The following is a 22,300-nucleotide window of genomic DNA, read 5'->3' as shown; positions in this document are numbered from 1 at the left end:
TCCCATCTCCTTAAATTCCCACCTTTTTGCAATTTCTTCAGTTCTAATCTATAGTTCATAACCAATAGATTGTGGTCAGAGTCCATATCTGCCCCTGGGAATTTCCTACAATTTAAAACCTGGTTCCTAAATCTCTGTCTTACCATTATATAATCTATCTGATACGTTTTAGTATCTCCAGGATTCTTCCATGTATACAACCTTCTTTTATGATTCTTGAACCAAGTGTTAGCTATGATTAAGTTATGCTCTGTGCAAAATTCTACCAGGCGGCTTCCTCTTTCATTTCTCTCCCCCAATCCATATTCACCTAGTATGTTTCCTTCTCTCCCTTTTCCTACTGTCGAATTCCAGTCACCCATGATTATTAAATTTTCTTCACCCTTCACTACCTGAATAATTTCTTTCATCTCATCATACATTTCATAAATTTCTTCATCATCTGCAGATCTAGTTGTCATATAAACTTGTACTACTGTAGTAGGCATGGGCTTCGTGTCTATCTTGGCCACAATAATGCGTTCACTATGCTGTTGGTAGTAGCTTACCTGCACTCCTATTTTTTTTATTCATTAGTAAACCTACTCCTGCATTACCCCTATTTGATTTTGTATTTATGACCCTGTATTCACCTGACCAAAAGTCTTGTTCCTCCTGCCACCGAACTTCACAAATTCCCACTATATCTAACTTCAACCTATCCATTTCCCTTTTTAAATTTTCTAACCTACCTGTCCGATTAAGGGATCTGACATTCCACGCTCCGATTCGTAGAACGCCAGTTTTCTTTCTCCTGATAACGACGTCCTCTTGAGTAGTCCCCGCCCGGAGATCCGAATGGGGTCCTATTTTACCTCCGGAATATTTTACCGAAGAGGACGCCATCATCATTTAACCATACAGTAAAGCTGCATGCTTTACCGTGTACAGACTATTATTCAACCACAGCATTATTGCACCTAAAAGTGAGGGTGCTTTGGTCGGCTTATCGTGATATTTCACGAGGTTACGCTGAACCACTTGATAGTATGTGCACAACTGTCTTGAGATCATTCACAGGGTGGTGCCACAGGATACCAAGTAGAATAATATTGTCACGTAGAAGAAGGTGTCATTACATGAATGACGAACACTAACTTCACTTAAGAAAGATTTATTCAGCATTCGCGCGTACAAGAGCGCGGAGTGGACTGCCTCCGGGCAGAATACATACGGTATATATACAGTTACAGAACATTCCAGAACAATGATGCTTGACATTTGTGGATACTTCTAGAATGTACTCGAACCGAATATCCGAATATAGAAATTAAAATATTATGGGTCTGGCGAGTTTTGAACTCACGTTCCTGCACGCAACTGTCTAGTATCATTATCACTTTTTTCTTTTTTTCGATATAGTTCGTTGCGTTTTGGCCCGGGCGGACGTCACAAGACATCCGTTCAAGTTGATCGTTGATGCTTTGACTCAGTCTTTTTGTTACAGAGAGCACGCAGCCCTCTGACCGAACACGCTGAGCTACCGTGCCACCTATGATGTGAAATGTGTCCCAACAACTGAAAGACGGATATTTCCACCATCATTTGAGTCTGCTTTAACCATGTCTCATTTCCTATACGTCTGCAGAGATTCAACATTTACGATCCCCCTACATGTGAGACTGATTGAGTCAGAAGCTGATACAAATGGTTCAAATGGCTCTGAGCACTATGGTACTTAACATCTGTGGTCATGAGTCCCCTAGAACTTAGAACTACTTAAACCTAACTACCCTAAGGACATCACACACATCCATGCGCGAAGCAGGATTCGAACCCGCGACCGTAGCGGTCACGCGGTTCCAGACTGAAGCGCCTAGAGCCGCACGGCCACACCGGCCGGCTCGAAGCTGATACAAACCACACCTTGTTTTCGTGTTCCAAATTTGACAATGAACGATCTAAATTTCTGAAGACTGTTAGTTTTCTTAAGAGAATAGGGAAAAATCTGGAGGACTCGTATTTTCATTTGTCTGTATCACTCGTTAGATTTAGGAAGTAGTGTGAATTGACAACAAAAATGTCTAAATAACTTACGGGAATGCAGCCTGGTTTTCATAGAAACGTGGAAAAGATAGCACACACGCTGTTAACACTAGAGCCGTCACAAACGAAAGATGACCGACTTCAGAAGTTATCGATAGTGAAATTGTTATCGATAGTGAAATTAATAATCAACGGGTGAGGTAGCATAAACTCTGTCCCCCAGTTTTTTGGCAAAGGAGATAGCAGGATTCCAGCTAGAATTTAAACAATAACCATTATCCCTATTCATAACGTTACTTGCTAATTTAAACAACTTCCTTAATAATACTATCCCAATATATGGAAGTGCATGCTAGAATCTCCGTGTTGTTATATTCTAAAAGATGGTCGGTGCTAAGACAACGTTCGGCAATGGCAGATTTGGCCGGCTGTTGTAACGATGTGTGGCGTTTGTGCTCAATAAACCGCTCCTGCACGGTTCTGATAGTGTGACCAACAGAGATGGTACGTTAAATGCGTTCGCAATTGCAAATATGGACAACTATCTGCTGTGGAATGGAGTGACTGTAATGAAAAGTTGTACCGGACCGGGACTCGAACCTTGGATTTCCCGCTTATCGCGAGTGGTCGCCTTACCATTTGGCTATCCGTACACGGCTCACAGCCAGACCCAAACTTCCATACGTCGTCAACCATGCATCTACAATTTCTGCTCGTACATCCATTATGTATATTCCGATACAGGTGAGAGATTTTACTTGAAAGTTGCTGGCCCGGTGTCGTCGGATAAGTACGACATTGCATGCATGCAAGTCCAAAGGAACTTTGTATCGTAATTCAGAATAACACAAGCACTGCAATATCGTATCGAAAAGAGTTGGTTGTTTTTGATTAAATTCTGCATGAAATACTGCTGCTGCCTCCCCTGTCAACAGACGGAGCGACAGAGTTTATGATGCCTCATCCGTTAACTATTAATTTCACTGTCGATAACTTCTGACGTCGGTCATCTTTGGTTAGTTATAGCGCTAATGTTTACAGTGTGTGTGTGTTACCTTTTCAAGGCAAAATTGTTGCAAATAAGCGCTGTTCAAGGGAATTTAAAACCTCGCTTTCCAGAGAAGCTTTCCAGAAAAGCAAGGTTTTAAATTCCCTTGAACAACGCTTATTTGCAACAATTTTGCCTTGAAAATGGAAGGGTGGTCGACGTCACCCGGCTGTATTCCTGCAAGTTATTTGAACATTGTTTACACCGGGAGAAACTAAAGCATCACATTAAATATCTATAGTTTACTTGTCATTCTCTTTGTTAAACATTTTTTGTGGAGGAAAGCTGACAGCATGGGATTTCAAATCTGTAAATATGCATATATGTATTTTCTGTGTACAATTATGTCTTCTATGTAAACACGTGTCCTCGATGGCTAGATAGAGTAAAATCTCGGAAGGCCAAATACCAAACAAACAAAAAAGCTTTTTGCCTTCCTTACCAAGTCAGCCTGTTGTCATACCGAGTAGTTCGCAACACCATGACTCCAGGATTTGGAGAATACGGGTCTCGAGAATCTCTGCTTTCTGTGGTCTTCCAGCAGCTCGTTGGACACTTTGGCGACAATCTGACCGCCAAAAGAAGAAGAAGCGGGACTTATCGCTGAACACCGCAGAATGCCTCAGCTGCCTGTGGCTGCCTCTGGTATTGCGTCGGCGGTAAACGACGCATGGTAACGCGAGATCTCAACCCAGCTTCCAGTAATCTGTTCCTGAGGCTCCGTGATGACATTCTGCCTGAAATCTCTGCCCAGACTTCAGCCGATGTCATCCGTCTATTCGTCAGATTCAGTCGAACAATAGCCCGCAGCTCGTGGTCGTGCGGTAGCGTTCTCGCTTCCCACGCCCAGGTTCCCGGGTTCGATTCCCGGCGGGGTCAGGGATTTTCTCTGCCTCGTGATGGCTGGGTGTTGTGTGATGTCCTTAGGTTAGTTAGGTTTAAGTAGTTCTAAGTTCTAGGGGACTGATGACCATAGATGTTAAGTCCCATAGTGCTCAGAGCCATTTGAACCAACCAGCCAGTCGAACAATATTCCGATCTTTTCGTGACGTAATGCTTCTGTAAGGATACGCGCCTAGTCTTCTACCCACTCTTTTGTCCTGAGTCCATGTCGCCACCGCGCGTCCCGCAGCCATTGCACTACCGCTAACTGCCTTCTGATCTGTTGATACGGTGTTCCCATGCCTTGTACCAATTAGATGACCTTTCTCAAAGTCCGAACGATGGCAAAAATCTGCGAGCGAACGCCCTAAGGACATGTTGTGATTTATACTTGAGAAGTCTCAGTAACATTAGACACACGGAATGGCCACAATGTGTCCATGCCACTCTTCGTGTGTATAAATGGCTGTTTTCTGTAATGGTAGTACGCTCACATAAGGTTGAAATGTTAATGACTTTAAACTGTGAGACACTCTTAGCGGTACAAATGTAATGTGAGCACATTTACATGAAACGTGCATTGAAACTGACGAAATTGCAAAAAGGTAGACAATTAAAGAGATGGGACCTGAATAAGCTTAAATAACCAGAGGTTGTTGAGTGTTTCAGAGGGAATATTACGCAACGATTGATTGAAACGGGGAAAAGGAATACTATAGAAGATGAATAGGCAGCTTTGGGAGATGAAATAGGGAAGGCAGCAGAAGATCAAAGAGGTAAAAAGACGAGGCCTAATAGAAATCCGCTGATATAACAGGAGATACTGAATGTAACTGACGAAAAGAGAAAAGTATAAAAATGCAGCAAAAGAGGCAGGCGAAAGAGAATACAAACGTCTAAAAAATGAGACTTACAGGAAGTGTAAAATGGAAAGTAGGAATGACCAGAGAACAAATGTAATGTAGCAAAGGATATATAACTAGGGGCAACGGGCTTGCCGGAGTGGATACACCGTTTACCGTCAGATCACCCAAGTTAAGCGCTGTCGGGTGTTGCCGGCACTTGGATGGGTGGCCATCCGGACCGACATGCGCCGTTGCCATTTTTCGGGGTGCATTCAGCCTAGTGATGTCAACTGAGGAGCTACTCTACTGAATAGTAGCGGCTCCCGTCACAGAAAACCATCGTAACGACCGGGAGGGCGGTGTGCTGACCACACGCCCCTCCTATCAGCATCCTCAGTGAGGATGACACGGCGGTCAGATGGTCCCGATGGGCCACTTGTGACCTGAATATATAACTAGGGGAAAGATACACAGTGTCTATAGCAAAATTAAGGACGACTTTAGGGAAAAGAGAAGCAAATGAATGAATGTCAAGAGCTTGGATGGAAAACCAGTTTTAACCAAAGAAGGGAAAGCTGGAAGGAGGAAGGCCTGAAAAGGGACTATACAAGGGAGATGGACTTGAAAACTGTTGGTTGCCAACCTTACACCGGGCAGCAAACGTTTAAAATTTTCAAGTCGCAGAGCGATGCTATCTCGTTTACATTACGACGGTGTCGACTCGAGGCGGATGCGACGAATAACATTTCAGCACCGAGAGACTGTCCGGGGAAAAACAATATTGGCGCTTCAGACAGCGAGACAGACAGCGGATCTCAGCAGAAATGCACTAGGCAGAGGAGCTAGACAGGGTCACGTCACCTTCGCTACGTGATGAAAGAAGCGCCATTGCTAATACAACGACGCGTGCCAGGAGCTTCATTCTCTACCAGTTCCAGTCAAGAAAACCTTCACAAGAGGAAGAACTGTGTAATGATGAGTCATGGATACTATATTTTCAAAGCAACTCCAACCATACACTACTGGCCATTAAAAACGCTACACCATGAATATGACGTGCTACAGACACGAAATTTAATCGACAGGAAGAAGATGCTGTGATATGCAAATGATTAGCTTTTCAGAGCATTCACACAAGGTTGGCGCCGGTGGCGAAGCCTACAATGTGCTGACATGAGGAAAGTTTCCAACCGATTTCTCATTAACAAACAGCAGTTGACCGGCGTTACCTGGTGAAACGTTGTTGTGATGCCTCGTGTAAGGAGGAGAAATGCGTACCATCACGTTTCCGACTTTGATAAAGGTCGGATTGTAGCCTATCGCAATTGCGGTTTATCCTATCGCGACATTGCTGCTCGCGTTGGTCGAGATCCAATGACTGTTAGCAGAATTTGGAATCGGTGGCTTCAGGAGGGTAATACGGAACGCCGTGCTGGATCCCAACGGCATCGTATCACTAGCAGTCGAGATGACAGGCATCTTATCTGCATGGCTGTAACGGATCGTGCAGCCACGTCTCGATCCCTGAGTCAACAGATGGAGACGTTTGCAAGACAACAACCATCTGCACGAACAGTTCGACGAAGTTTGCAGCAGCATGGACTATCAGCTCGAAGACCATCGCTGCGGTTACCCTTGACGGTGCATCGCAGACAGGAGCGCTTGCGATGGTGTACTCAACGACGAACCTGGGTGCACGAATGTAAAAACGTCATTTTTATAGATGAATCGAGGTTCTGTTTACAGCATCATGATGGTCGCATCCATGTTTGGCGACATCGCGTGAACGCACATTGGAAGCGTGTATTCGTCATCGCCATACTGGCGTATCACCCGGCGTGATGCTATGGGGTGCCATTGGTTAGACGTCTCGGTCATCTCTTGTTCGCATTGACGGCACTTTAAACAGTTGACGTTACATGTCAGATGTGTTACAACCCGTGGCTCTACCCTTCATTCGATCCCTGCGAAACCCTACATTTCAGCAGGATAACGCACGACCGCATGTTGCAGGTCCTGTACGGGCCTTTCTGGATACAGAAAATGTTCGACTCCTACCCTGGCCAGCGCATTCTCCAGATCTCTCACCAATTGAAAACGTCTGGTCAATGGTGGCCGAGCAACTGGCTCATCACAATAGGCCAGTCACTACTCTTGATGAACTGTGGTATCGTGTTGAAGCTGAATGGGCAGCTGTACCTGTACACGCCATCGAAGCTCTGTTTGACTCAATGCCCAGGCGTATCAAGGCCGTTATTACGGCCAGAGGGGGTTGTTCTGGGTATTTATTTCTCAGGATCTATGCACCCACATTGCGGGAAAATGTAATCACATGTCAGTTCTAGTATAATATATTTGTCCAATGAATACCCGTTTAACATCCGCATTTCTTCTTGGTGTAGCAATTTTAATGGCCAGTAGTGTATGTTCATACAGTTGCTCCATAAACGCAGATGAACTAAAACTAATTTGTCTGTTACCAGTCAGACAAAATAATCATTGTACAGCTTTTCCTCCTGTGAAGATGGTTATTTGACACCGGAAGAGAATAAAATTGTATTTGTACAGCAGATGGCTCAAAAATGCACTGCTTCAAATATTTGACAACTGTAAATACACTCCTGGAAATTGAAATAAGAACACCGTGAATTCATTGTCCCAGGAAGGGGAAACTTTATTGACACATTCCTGGGGTCAGATACATCACATGATCACACTGACAGAACCACAGGCACATAGACACAGGCAACAGAGCATGCACAATATCGGCACTAGTACAGTGTATATCCACCTTTCGCAGCAATGCAGGCTGCTATTCTCCCATGGAGACGATCGTAGAGATGCTGGATGTAGTCCTGTGGAACGGCTTGCCATGCCATTTCCACCTGGCGCCTCAGTTGGACCAGCGTTCGTGCTGGACGTGCAGACCGCGTGAGACGACGCTTCATCCAGTCCCAAACATGCTCAATGGGGGACAGATCCGGAGATCTTGCTGGCCAGGGTAGTTGACTTACACCTTCTAGAGCACGTTGGGTGGCACGGGATACATGCGGACGTGCATTGTCCTGTTGGAACAGCAAGTTCCCTTGCCGGTCTAGGAATGGTAGAACGATGGGTTCGATGACGGTTTGGATGTACCGTGCACTATTCAGTGTCCCCTCGACGATCACCAGTGGTGTACGGCCAGTGTAGGAGATCGCTCCCCACACCATGATGCCGGGTGTTGGCCCTGTGTGCCTCGGTCGTATGCAGTCCTGATTGTGGCGCTCACCTGCACGGCGCCAAACACGCATACGACCATCATTGGCACCAAGGCAGAAGCGACTCTCATCGCTGAAGACGACACGTCTCCATTCGTCCCTCCATTCACGCCTGTCGCGACACCACTGGAGGCGGGCTGCACGATGTTGGGGCGTGAGCGGAAGACGGCCTAAAGGTGTGCGGGAACGTAGCCCAGCTTCATGGAGACGGTTGCGAATGGTCCTCGCCGATACCCCAGGAGCAACAGTGTCCCTAATTTGCTGGGAAGTGGCGGTGCGGTCCCCTACGGCACTGCGTAGGATCCTACGGTCTTGGCGTACATCCGTGCGTCGCTGCGGTCCGGTCCCAGGTCGACGGGCACGTGCACCTTCCGCCGACCACTGGCGACAACATCGATGTACTGTGGAGACCTCACGCCCCACGTGTTGAGCAATTCGGCGGTACGTCCACCCGGCCTCCCGCATGCCCACTATACGCCCTCGCTCAAAGTCCGTCAACTGCACATACGGTTCACGTCCACGCTGTCGCGGCATGCTACCAGTGTTAAAGACTGCGATGGAGCTCCGTATGCCACGGCAAACTGGCTGACACTGACGGCGGCGGTGCACAAATGCTGCGCAGCTAGCGCCATTCGACGGCCAACACCGCGGTTCCTGGTGTGTCCGCTGTGCCGTGCGTGTGATCATTGCTTGTACAGCCCTCTCGCAGTGTCCGGAGCAAGTATGGTGGGTCTGACACACCGGTGTCAATGTGTTCTTTTTTCCATTTCCAGGAGTGTAGTTATCTTACAAAATTTCTATAACAAACTTGTTAAGCAAGCACTGCAAAGTGAGAACCACTACGCCTTCATCACAATGAGACCCGTGCGGTCATGGCAGGTGACGTTGGGTAAACATTAGCCTCAGCGTTTTAGTTCGTAAGGCAGCCGGTCAGACGGATCTATGGCATACATAACGTTAGTTCTCGATTCCCTCTTTACTATAAAGAGATGGCACAAGTCTCTTGTAGATTTACTGCACGCTACTGAGCAACGATAGCCGGTACGGGGAGAGATGGCTACCTTGACATAATCACTAGTCGCAGAGTTCAACGCCTAAATCTGCCTCTGCCACAGATAGATGGACCGAGGGTTTTTCCTATCATCCCATTTGGACACCAGCGTTCCTAATACTTCGGCGAATGGGCCAGGGCCTGCCGTGCTGCATCGTCGTACCGCACAGCTACACGACAACCGTCATCACAGTTGAACAGATGAAGGTTCCATCCAGATGATTGGAAAAGAGCACAGGTAGTTCCAGTTTTCAAGAAGGGACGTCGAGCAGTTGCGCAAAACTATAGGCCTATATCTCTGACATCGATCTGTTGTAGAATTTTAGAACATGTTTTTTGCTCGCGTATCATGTCATTTCTGGAAACCCAGAATCTACTCTGTAGGAATCAACATGGATTCCGGAAACAGCGATCGTGTGAGACCCAACTCGCTTTATTTGTTCATGAGACCCAGAAAATATTAGATGCAGGCTCCCAGGTAGATGCCATTTTCCTTGACTTCCGGAAGGCGTTCGATACAGTTCCGCTCTGTCGCCTGATAAACAAAGTAAGAGCCTACGGAATATCAGACCAGCTATGTGGCTGGACTGAAGACTTTTTAGCAAGCAGAACACAGCATGTTGTTCTCAATGGAGAGTTGTCTATAGACGTTCAAGTAACCTCTGGCGTGCCACAGGGGAGTGTTATGGGACCATTGCTTTTCACAACATAGATAAATGACCTAGTAGATAGTGTCGAAGGTTCCATGTGGCTTTTCGCGGATGATGCTGTAGTATACAGAGAAGTTGCAGCATTAGAAAATTGCAGCGAAATGCGAGACGATCTGCAAGGGATAGGCACTTGGTGCAGGGAGTGGCAACTGATCCTTAACATAGACAAATGTAATGCACTGCGAATACATAGAAAGAAGGATCCTTTATTGTATGATTATATGATAGCGGAACAAACACTGGTAGCAGTTACTTCTGTAAAATATCTGGAAATATGCGTACGGAACGATTTGAAGTGGGATGATCATATAAAATTAATTGTTGGTAAGGCGGGTGCCAGGTTGAGATTCATTGGAAGAGTCCTTAACAAATATAGTCCACCAACAAAGGAGGTGGCTTGCAAAACACTCGTTCGACTTATACTTGAGTATTGCTCATCAGTGTGGGATGCGTACCAGGTCGGGTTGACAGAGGAGATAGAGAGGAGCAAAGAAGAGCGGCGCGTTTCGTCACAGGGTTATTTCGTAAGCGTGGTAGTGTTACGGAGATGTTTAGCAAACTCAAGTGGCAGACTCTGCAAGAGGGGCGCTCTGCATCGCGGTGTAGCTTGCTGTCCAGGTTTCGAGAGGGTGCGTTTCTGGATGAGGTATCGAGTATATTGCTTCCCCCTACTTATACCTCCAGAGGAGATCACGAATGTAAAATTAGAGGGATTCGAGGGCGCACGGAGGCTTTCCGGCAGTCGTTCTTCCCGCGAACCATACGCGACTGGAACAGGAAAGGGAAGTAATGACAGTGGCACGTAAAGTGCCCTCCGTCACATACCGTTGGGTGGCTTGCGGAGTATAAATGTAGATGTAGATGTAGAACCATTTCCGCTTCCGTCCTCCCAACAGTCGCCTCTTGCAAGGCAATATTATAGAAGAAGAAGAGGACGCAGGTGAAGAATGTATGGGATGTGTGATAATACCAAAACAATTTAACAGAGCACTGAAAGATCTAAGGCGAAACCAGATCCATGGTGTAGACGACATTCCGTCACAACTACTGATATCCTTGAGAGAGACAGCCATGACAAAACTATTCCATTCGGTGTGCAGAGTGTATGAGACAGGCAAAATACCCTCAGGCTTCAAGAACAATGTAATAATTCCAGTTCCAAAGAAAGCAGATGCTGACAAGTGTGAATATTATTGAATTGTCACTTTAATAAATTTTCGCTGCAAAATGCTAACATGAATTGTTTTACAGACGAATGGAAAAATTGGTAGAAGTCGACCTCGCAGAAGATCAGTTTGTGTTCCGGAGAAATGTTGGGAAACACGAGGTAATACTGACCCTAGACTAAACTCAGAAGATAGGTTAGAGAAAGCTTTTGACCTTGTTGACTGGAATACTCGATTTGAAATTCTGAGCTATGCAGGGATAAAATACGGAGAGCGAAAAGCTATTTACAACAGAAACCAGACGGCAGTTATGAGTCGAAGGGTTTAAAAGGGAAGCAGTGCTTAGGAAGGAAGTTATTGAATGTGTGCAGTGAGCAAGCAGTAAAATAAACCAATGAAAAAATCGGAGAACTAACAGCAGTTCAGGGAGAAAAAATAGAAACTTTTAGTTTTGCCGATAATCACTGTAACTCTATCAGAGACAGCAAAAGAATTGGAAGAACAGTTGGACGGAATGGAGAGTGTCTTGGAAGGAGAACATACGATTAACGTCAGCAAAAGAAACACGAGGGTAATGTAGTCAAATTAAATCAGGAGATGCTGAAAGACTTAGATTCGGAAACGAGACACGAAGAGTAGTCGACGAGCTTTTCATTTGGGCAGCAAAGCCGGCCGAAGTGGCCGTGCGGTTAAAGGCGCTGCAGTCTGGAACCGCAAGACCGCTACGGTCGCAGGTTCGAATCCTGCCTCGGGCATGGATGTTTGTGATGTCCTTAGGTTAGTTAGGTTTAACTAGTTCTAAGTTCTAGGGGACTAATGACCTCAGCAGTTGAGTCCCATAGTGCTCAGAGCCATTTGGGCAGCAAAATTGCTGATGATGGCTGAAGTAGAGAGGATACAAAATGTAGCCTGGCACTGGCAAGGAAAACGTTTCTGAGAAAGAGAAATTTGTGAACGTTAAATATACAATTTAATTGTTAGGGAAGTCTTTGCTCGGCCCCTCCCGCCGGAGGTTCGAGTCCTCTCTCGGGCATGCGTGTGTGTGTTGCTCTTAGCATAAGTTAGTTTAAGTTGTTTGTAAGACTAGGGACCGATGACCTAAGTTGTTTGGTCCCTTAGGAATTCACACACACTTCAACATTTGGAAGTCTTTTCGGAAGATATTTGTCTGGAGTGTAGCCTTGTGTGGATCTGAAACATGGAAGATAAACAGTTTAGAGAAGAAGGTGAAACGTGGTGCTACAGAAAAATGTTGATTATTAGATGGATAGGTTGCGTAACTAATGAGCAGTACTGAACAGAACTGAGGAGAAAAGGAATTTATGGCACAACTTGAGTCAAGGAATTGGTTGATAGGATACATTCTGACAGATCAAGGGATCACCAATTCAGCAATCAATTTAGCATTGGTCGGAAGTGTGGGTGTGTGCGTGTGGGAGGGGGTGGGGGGGGGGGGAATTGTGGAGGGAGCTGCATCAAACCGGTCTTCGCACTGAAGATCGCAATATCCCACATGCAAAAAATGCTAGAGTATCAGTTTGGTAGCGTTCGATTAAGGTTTTCATCGTATAATATTTCCATTTCTAACAATGTATCTTAAATGGCTCTGGGAATACTTGATGCGAGCTGCTCAGCCCAGTCGTCCTATTTACCTGTCACCTGACACCGAGTGCAGGACGGGGGTCTGGACCGACATCCATGTTGCTGTTCCATATTTTGTAATATAATCTTTCCATCTTATATTTGGGTATAGTTTCGGTCTTATCTCCTGGAATCAACAAAATGCTTTCTTATTATTTCTATCGATCATCCACTCGAATGAATAAGTACTTTTATGACATCCATTTATCAGCTGCGCTACTATCCATTCTGTTCAGTTACATCATTCAGTTGTCGCACGTCACATTACAAGATACACATTGTGTAATGTTCAACTTTATAGTTGGATTTGACTATTGCCTCGAATTTGTACTAGTGGCCGTTACCTATAGCCATTAGTCATTGTTGTCTTCTTATAACTCAGTTTCTTTCTTTTCGACGGGATGCCTTAGCAATGGTTCATAAAAGGTTTTGTTTGAATGTTGGAACACAATCAAAGTAAAAAGAATGGGCATTTATTTTGCTTGATAGATCACGTGTAACTTTCTCATATATGCTACAATTATTGTTCGAACTTTCACACTGAAATTTAATATTGAATCACTCAATGCATTTCCTTCCTTTCTATACGCATCGTTAATTTTTACACATTTCTGACTCCAACATGAGGCTCGGAAAATCATTATCCACGAATACTACGGATAATACGTCCATACGCTCTTCAAACGCTAGCCAATGACGACCTCCACACACACACACACACACACACACACACACACACATACAGAGAGAGAGAGAGAGAGAGAGAGAGAGAGAGAGAGAGAGAGAGAGAGAGGGAGAGAGAACGAGTGAGTGAGGGGGGGGGGGGGGCGAAATTACTCGCAGCTAAAATGCTGCAACCATTTTGTAAATTCACTCAGGAAAAATTGTATGTTATGATCCTAATTCAATTACAATTTGTCTCGTATGTGGATAGGGAAATTACTGTCGCAGTCTCGTTTAGTTCAGACGTGACGATGCCGTGAAGATTACTTATATCGAGATTTGAGAGAAGTGTTTACGTCAACATCTTGATTTCAGTAAGGGCTCTGAACCCCATTCTCCCGAATTATTCCAGCAGATGCTGATCGCTTATTTGTCACGTTGTGGAATTTCCGGATGTCAGACTCTTCCTTATCTGACTCATCAGATGTGTCGTTCTTGATTGTAGATACACTGAATCCTCGAACACATTTATTTAAGTAACTAATTACATTAAGTAACTAACTACACTTGATTTAGCGGCGGCATCTTTAAAGTGCCTACACTTGAATCTTTCGTCAGAAATGGTTGAAATTGTCCTAATGGCGATTGTTCTACCCTTCTTCCTACTAGTTTATTTATTTCGTTTTTATATTTCATTTATAAGTATAATATTTTCGACTGCGTGCCGAACACAGCTGGTTAACGGAAACACTTCGCTTATTGTTAAGTGTCGCCTGAAATTTCTTTTGTTATTTTTTAAATGGCCTTAGCAATTTCGCTATTTTTTGACAGGTTCTAGCTCGCTGGTGGAAACTAATGGGGGAGCCGCAAATCCAGTTAAAATATATATGTGTATTAATTTGGCCATCCTTTAGTTTAGTCTCTACCTGTCTTTTCCGTAACTCGTCACTTGCACTGACGCTCCCTTTAATATACTGGACAATATCTCGAAACTTACTTATAAGTTCAATGCAGTATTTTGCATCCTCAGTGAATTTAGTTACGACTAAGTTAATCGTATCTGAAGTATACGATAACCTTGTGAAATTCATATTTTTCTTACCTACTAGCTCAAAATTACAAAAAATCACGAGGACAGCAATTAAATGTAGCATTGCACGGATTACGAGCCCCGACGCTTCGAAGGCTGGGCATTCAGCAGTGGTATGATGATCCACTGTTGAACGATGTCGAAGTTTTTGGTGTTTTGTCGTCGACGCGTCGGTAACGTATCGCCATTCAATACATCGATGCTAATCTCGATATATAGAAACATCAAATGGTTCAGATGGCTCTGAGCACCATGGGACTTAACATCTGAGGTCATCAGTCCCCTAGAACTTAGAATTACTTTAACATAACTAACCTAAGGACATCACACACATCAATGCCTGAGGCAGGATTCGAACCTGCGACCGAAGCGGTCGCTGGATTCCAGACTGTAGCGCCTAGAACCGCTCGACCACTCAGGCCGGCTATAGAAACATCCATGTATCGTTTGTGTCCCTAGAGCTTGTACGGTTTGCGTTTCAACACATTAGAAGGTTAACTGAAAACACTCCCAGAGTAGTACGGACGGGCACCGTCTAACACATTTGTTTATATTGGACGTTGTGGCTCACCTTTTTAAGTCAGTGACGAGGCCACGCTCTCTTTATCAATGAGACCTTCATCATCATCAGCAGCAGCACATAACAAGCCCTGCCCCTTCACCCCCCCCCCCCCCCAACCATCCTCTGTCCTCCCTATCCCATCCACCCTTTCCCCTTCTTTCTCGTCTTCTCTTGCCAGTCATATTGTAGTATTGAGGGAACCAGTTGTGTAATGTGACAACAAGTCGAAAGTTCTGCAGAAAAGAAAATTATAATCTACGCAGGCCCCGAGGACAAAGATATTTACGTAAAATGGCATCATTTCAAAGATATTTGTCTCTGTATCGCATGTTCACATATGCCTCTGTACTTCATACGTCGAATTCTGTACTCCTTGCACACGTTACCTCTCGTACAAAATGACTCGGTAACTGTTTGTGGAAAGATTTCCTTTCACACGGAAACACACGCAGTCACATACTCTCTCTCTACTGAAAACTGAAAGATACCCAAAATTATTTTTCTCATGCAGTGTATTTAAATATAATGTTTTACATTCACTATTTCTGCACGCAATGTTTAACATTCATTGTTTTTACATATAATGTTTCTACATATTCACTATCAGAGCAGTTACGATGGATCACTGAAGTCCCACACATTTTCGATTGGCGACGAGTCTGGGGGCGGGCCAGGGCAAAACGTTGACATCCAGTACCAAGAAGAAAAGTGTTATTGCAGCAACAGGTAGTAGTGCATAGTCTTGCTGAAAAATGGCGTCAGGGGCGTCTGCATATAGGATACGGCTACAGGTCGCAGTATGCCATTCATGTCGGTCGCACTGGTTACAGTGCCCTGGACACGCAACAACTGTGATTTATGGTTGTACTCAATAGCACCCCACACTATAAGGCCTTGAGTTGGGGCCGTAAGTCTTATGCGAACGCAGTAAATGATGCCGCTCCCCCATGCTGCTGCGAACCAAAATACAGCCATGGTTTTCAAACAAACAGAACCTGGATTCGTCCAAAAACACTATCTGATGCCATTCCTGTCCCCAGTGACGTCTTTCCGTACACCACTGCCGTCTAGCACGTTTATGCACATTTCTCAAACGTAGGCGGAGAAGTGGACGACGCGCACGTAACCCACGCAGTAATAAACGGCGACGAACTGTCACCCCTGATAGCGTACGATGCGTTACACTGTTCCACTGTTGCGCCAGAGACGAGGAGGATGCAGATCTGCCCTGCAACCGCATTCGGATGAGGCGTCGAACTTCTCGAGGGGTGGTGTAATGTGACACATCTCGTTGAGTTTTGCGGCCTTCAGCACACGAGCAGCATTTTTCCTGGATGGATGCATCACATTCTCTAATGCCAATATTGCCCCCTCCTTCATACTCACCGATTTGAAGGTCCTGTTCGCGCGTGCGTCTGCGAGGCATCCCGCACGCCTGCTCAAGTCACAATAGCTATGCCCTTCGCTTTATTGCGACAGCGAGAGCCGCACGCACATTTTACCGGTGAGCTGTGCTGCACCGCCATATCGATGCTGACCTTCAACCTGCAGGCAGATACCTATCAAATGCTAATCATTTCGGCAGAACATACTAATGTTACATTATTTACATTTTTCAGCTCTTTACAATAAAATCGATCTTCATCGTTTTCATGTGGTGATTGCTCCAAGTCAACGTATTTGTGTTATCCGGAAGTACACTGAAGCACCAAAGAAACTAGTATAAGAATGCTTATTCAAATACAGAGATATGTAAAAAGGCAGAATACGGCGCTGCTGTTGGCAACGGCCGGCCGCGGTGGTCTAGCGGTTCTAGGCGCTCAGCCCGGAACCGCGCGACTGCTACGGTCTCAGGTTCGAATCCTGCCGCGGGCATGGATGTATGTGATGTCCTTAGGTTAGTTAGGTTTAAGTAGTTCTAAGTTCTAGGGGACTGATGACCACGGATGTTGCGTCCCATAGTGCTCAGAGCCATTTGAACCATTTTTTGTTGGCAACGCCTATATAAGACAACAAGGGTCTTGCACAGTTGTTGGATCGGTTACTGTTACTACAAGGCAGGTTATCAAGATTTAAGTGAGGCTGAACGTGGTGTTACAGTCGGGACACAACATCTCCGATGTAGCAATTAAGTGGGGATTTTTCCGACGATATTTCACACAGCAAGTGTCAGCGTACGAACCATTCAACGAAACATCATCGATATGGGCTCTCGGAGCCGAAGGCCCACTCGTGTACCCTTGATGACTGCATGACACAAAGCTTTACGCCTCGCCTGGGTCCGTCAACACCGACATTGGACTGTTGTTGACCGGAAACATGTTGCCTGATTGGACGAGTTTCGTTTCAAATTCTATCGAGCGGATGGACGTGTACGGATACGGAGATAACCTCACGAGTCCAAGGACGCTGCATGTCGGCACGGGACTGTTCAGGTTGGCGAAGGCTCTGTAATGGTGTGGAGTTCGTGCAGTTGGAGTGATATGGGGCCTCTGATACGTCTAGATACGAGTCTACCAGGTGACACGTCTGTCTGATCATCTGCATCCACTCACGTCCATTGTGCATTTCGGCTGAGCTGGGCAATTCCAGCAGGACAATGCGACACCATACACGTCCGGCATTGCTACACAGTGGCTCCAGGAACACTCTTCTGGGTTTAAACACTTCCGCTGGCCACCAAACTCTCCAGACACGACATTATTGAGCATATCTAGGATGACTGCAATGTACTGTTCAGAAGAGATCTCCATTCCCTCGTACTCTTACGGATTTATGGCCAGCCCTGCGGGATTCATGGTATCAGTTCCCTCCAGCTCTATTTAGACACTAGTAGAGTCCTTCCCACGTCGTGTTGCGGCACTTCTGTGTGCTCTCGGGTGCCCCACACTACCGTCCTGCGCACATAAACCCAGTTTGTGTTATTTAACGGTATAAACAACACGTTGCTTTGATTGACTTACAAATTGCACAGTAGTTTTTACAGCCGAATCTAGCTCACATTGCCTGTAATCGTCAACGGTTAACCTATTAATAGAAGATTATTTTATACCTTTTGCTGTGCACATTATGCGCCCAGGCCAGGTCTCGAGAGCATACATTTTTGCACGCAAACCGACAGGTTCTGCAATAGGCTCACCATTAAGCTCCTTTTCATTAAACCAAGATCTTTTTTATTCATCGGCGGAATATCGTATCTGTTAATCCCTGGGAAACCGGAAGCATGGATCTTGTATGCAAGTCACTTAAGATATACTCGTAGGTATTTGGAGTAGACAGATGAACCTATCGGTGTAAGAGTAACATAGTTCTACAGGATTTGTCGGAAACTTTTTTAGTTTGTGATCCGGTTCATGTCTTAAGGCAAAGGCTGTGAAAGTTTTCAAATACATCGGGAAGCAGCAGCACGTCAATTTTTAAAAATAAATAGGAATTGTCTCCAGGTGTTTTACACTTGAATACAGTCCATACATTTCAAGCTCTTCGGTACTCGGTTTCTGTTATAATTCCACCTGTTGACAAACTTTAAACATTTGAATTTGGGGTGAGCGATCTTGCATTAGAAACGGTTCATTGTTTACATATTCAGAAGAACTAAATTAAAGACATGTTCATTGAGAAAATATGTTGTCATTGTCTTGAGTTCATCGAATTTCAAAGATGGAGACTTTTCAAGGGAACACGTCGAAAAATTTGGTGAACTGCTAAATCTGAAATTTATGTTACATCAGTTTTCTTGATGCATTACCGAAATAGTCTTTGGAAATTATATAATTTTTCCGTATTAGATGGAATCAGAGAAATGAAATCTGGGTTTAACTTGACCTCTTCGTTGTCATGTACTACCGTCTGTTCACATACGTTTGTGATGAAGGAATACCCTTAGTAATTGCTCAGATTGTGGAATAAGACACAGACCATGTAATAAAGCCAAGAGTTCATGTTGCAGCTGGCCTGAGCAGTACCCCTATACACTGATGAGCCAGTACATCACTGATTCTGTATGTCAGTTTGTTGGTAGGTTTGTGGAGGTATGTGGCATTAGATGTCTACGCAAGGTCATGTAATTCAAGTAAATACCGGGCCGCTGATTTGCATACGTGGTGATGCGATAGCGACCCAAATGGGTTCCATAGGATATATATCAGGCGAACTTTGTCGCCGAGACGTCAATGTGAGTTCACTTGAATGGCCCTCAAACCACTGCAGCAAAGTTCTGACAACGAGACATGGACAATTATCCTAATGAAAGATGTAGCAGGGCACTATGGTTCCGGGTGCAGTTTTGATGTGAAATTGTTATCAAATTGATATGCAAATTAATTAAATTCATCAATTAATTAATCGCACCGTCACGGAACCCCAGATGGCGTAATGTGTTTTCCTCAGCTGGTACATGGTTCCCCACCTCCTCTCCCTCCCCTCTCCTCCACCTACCCTATTGGCAGGAATTTCGAAATTTGGTGGGAATTCCGAATTGTGGCGGAATTTCGGATTTTGGTGGGAATTTCTTTGATCCAGAGCTGTGCTGACTCCCCCCCCCCCCCCCCCCCCCCCACCGGGAATTGGAAGGAAATTTAAAATGATGGTGGCCTTTCTGGGGCTTTAAACCCTATCCTCCTGGATGGAATGCCTGCCCAGATACAGGAGAGGAAGGTTAGGTTAGTGTACTTTACTTATTTTGCATGGGAAACTGAAGCAAAGATCGGTCCTACTTACACAAAATTAATCATAAAGATCGGTCCCAGTTACACAACTATGTGCATAGCGCTACACGAGGAGAGCCTAAAATCGCAATAAAACTCGCAAATTGATGAAGCCAAACAACTGGTGTTAACCTGCCGGGAAACCATTTCACAATGTCACTCGAAACTAAACGCAGACCTATCCAAACCTTCACCTACAAGCTGGTGGTGTTGGACAGAGAGGAGTTTAAGAAGTGTATGACCTGTAAGCATACAGCTGAGGACTTTATCTATCGCTGTTTGACGCCAGAGTTCGCTACATATGCCTCCCCCTGAATTTATCGACAATCATCCTGCACCTGAAGTAATCGAAGGCAATACACACAACCACAACTGATGGAAAGTGCTTTACTGTCCTACATCGAAATTGTCATGGAAAAAAGCCAGAACTCGCAATCACTGCGTCATAATGCAACATATGTACAAGGTACTAGGGAAAATCGTCGTCCCAAAAGATTCGACAGGAGAGAGGGGCAGTAGCAGAACCTGCGTTCTCCTGGGTGTACAGTCAGGAACTAACGAAATTAGAGGCACTCTTACCTCCCCTCATTCCTGCCCTCCCTCCATCGTTCCAGCTGCGGGCGGATACAGGCTTTTTCAAACAGCCAGCTGGAGCCAATTGCACGTGTCACACTCTTCTTTGCGGCGTACCAGCCTCCCACCGTCAGCAGACAGCCCACCTCGGGACAATGACAGTTGCATATTCCAGGCAGCAGTTCTTTGCTAACACAAAAGACCATAACCCTTCCATGACCAAAGCGAGATAAATGACGGACACAAATTGCTTCAAAAAATGGTTCAAATGGCTGTGAGCACTATGGGACTTAACGTCTGTGGTCATTAGTCCCCTAGAACTTAGAACTACTTAAACCTAACTAACCTAAGGACACCACGCACATCCATGGCCGAGGCAGGATTCGAACCTACGACCGTAGCAGTCACGTGGTTCCGGACTGTAGCGCCTAGAACCGCACGGCCACCGCGGCCGGCAAAACTTGCTTGTTCATCTAAAATGCAACCAAAGCACAGCTGCCTCCGACAGCCACACACAAACACACAGTTGGCCCACCCCCAAAGCCTCCAAAAAATGGTTCAGATGGCTCTGAGCACTGTGGGACTTAACATCTGAGGTCATCAGTCCCCTAGAAAAATGGCTCTGAGCACTATGGGACTCAACTGCTGAGGTCATTAGTCCCCTAGAACTTAGAACTAGTTAAACCTAACTAACCTAAGGACATCACAAACATCCATGCCCGAGGCAGGATTCGAACCTGCGACCATAGGGGTCTTGCGGTTCCAGACTGCAGCGCCTTTAACCGCACGGCCACTTCGGCCGGCCCAAAGCCTCCAGCAGCCAGCCATTCTGCGATGGAGAACATATGTCAACACACATTCTATAAGCGAGCGTCTATTAAAGAAAGAAACCACAATCTCGACGATAACAAATGTCTTCCATCCACGAAAAAAAAAGGTGCAGTCCATTTTCTTTTACTTTTATGAGCAAAATAGGTATAGTTTTTATGTTAGATTGGAGGATGCAGTTGACATCTCTCTCTTGCCCTCCCTGCCTTCCGTTATTTGGGATATCCAGCGAATTGAAAAAAAGCCTACAGTACTGCCACTGATTATAGAAGATCAAACTTCTGAGGCTGGAGTGATTTCTTTCAGCTTATGGAGAAATTACATAGCCTGAGAGCATCCGTAAGGTATAAATCAGTGTCTGTAAATAAATAATCATATATATGTGTATTACAAACATTTCAGACATGTGAAAGAACAATACAGAATACAGGCTATCACGCCATTTGCTCATATGTCAGAAGAAACACAATTATTTTGCACAACAACAATTTCGACAACAACAAACTATAATCCAAGAGGACATTGCTATCTTGTTCACTACGGCAGGTTCCCTTTTACCAGTGTGATCCTATTATCACACTGGCTTTTACGAAACATTGTGAGAGCCTGTCTTGTAATAGAACTTCCTATAAGAATTTACCACTGCTCTCTCTTCCAATATATCGAAAACATATACATTTGACATTTTTGTTCCATAGCTCCCATCTACCGATCTGCCTGTAAAGTTTTGTCACGTGGCTGAAAATCATTCCCAATATATTCTTGCATTCTAGTTTCATATGCAATCTGATCATCACAGAACAGCCTGTTTCACGAAATCTACTCACATGTCAGGGAAAACATTATCACTTCCAGCTTCCACAATGAGCTGTAATTCAAGTTGTGTCTACTTCATAATTAGAGGTTATGAAGTATGAAGTACACCGAACCTATGGTAACACCTATTTTTAAGCATGCAATCATGATGACAATAGTAAAAACAGTCATGACTATGAAAATTGATACACTCGATTTTTGTTAGTTTTATGACCAAAATCAGTGTGGCCTGAGAGCATTCCACACAGTCAAATTACCAATTGTCACGCACAAGAGTATTAAATTCATTTCAGATGTATGAAATACCGATACACATAAGCATCTATACAGTCATTTAGTACACTTGAGAGCACTCCTCATTGTTATTTTGTAACATACAGAGTAGGTTAAAAGCAACAAATTATCTACAGCCAAACTTTAACCAGTCATACCAC

This window comes from Schistocerca americana, chromosome 7, assembly GCF_021461395.2.
Source record: "Schistocerca americana isolate TAMUIC-IGC-003095 chromosome 7, iqSchAmer2.1, whole genome shotgun sequence".
Taxonomy (NCBI): domain Eukaryota; kingdom Metazoa; phylum Arthropoda; class Insecta; order Orthoptera; family Acrididae; genus Schistocerca; species Schistocerca americana.
Note: the sequence above shows the minus strand (reverse complement) of the source record.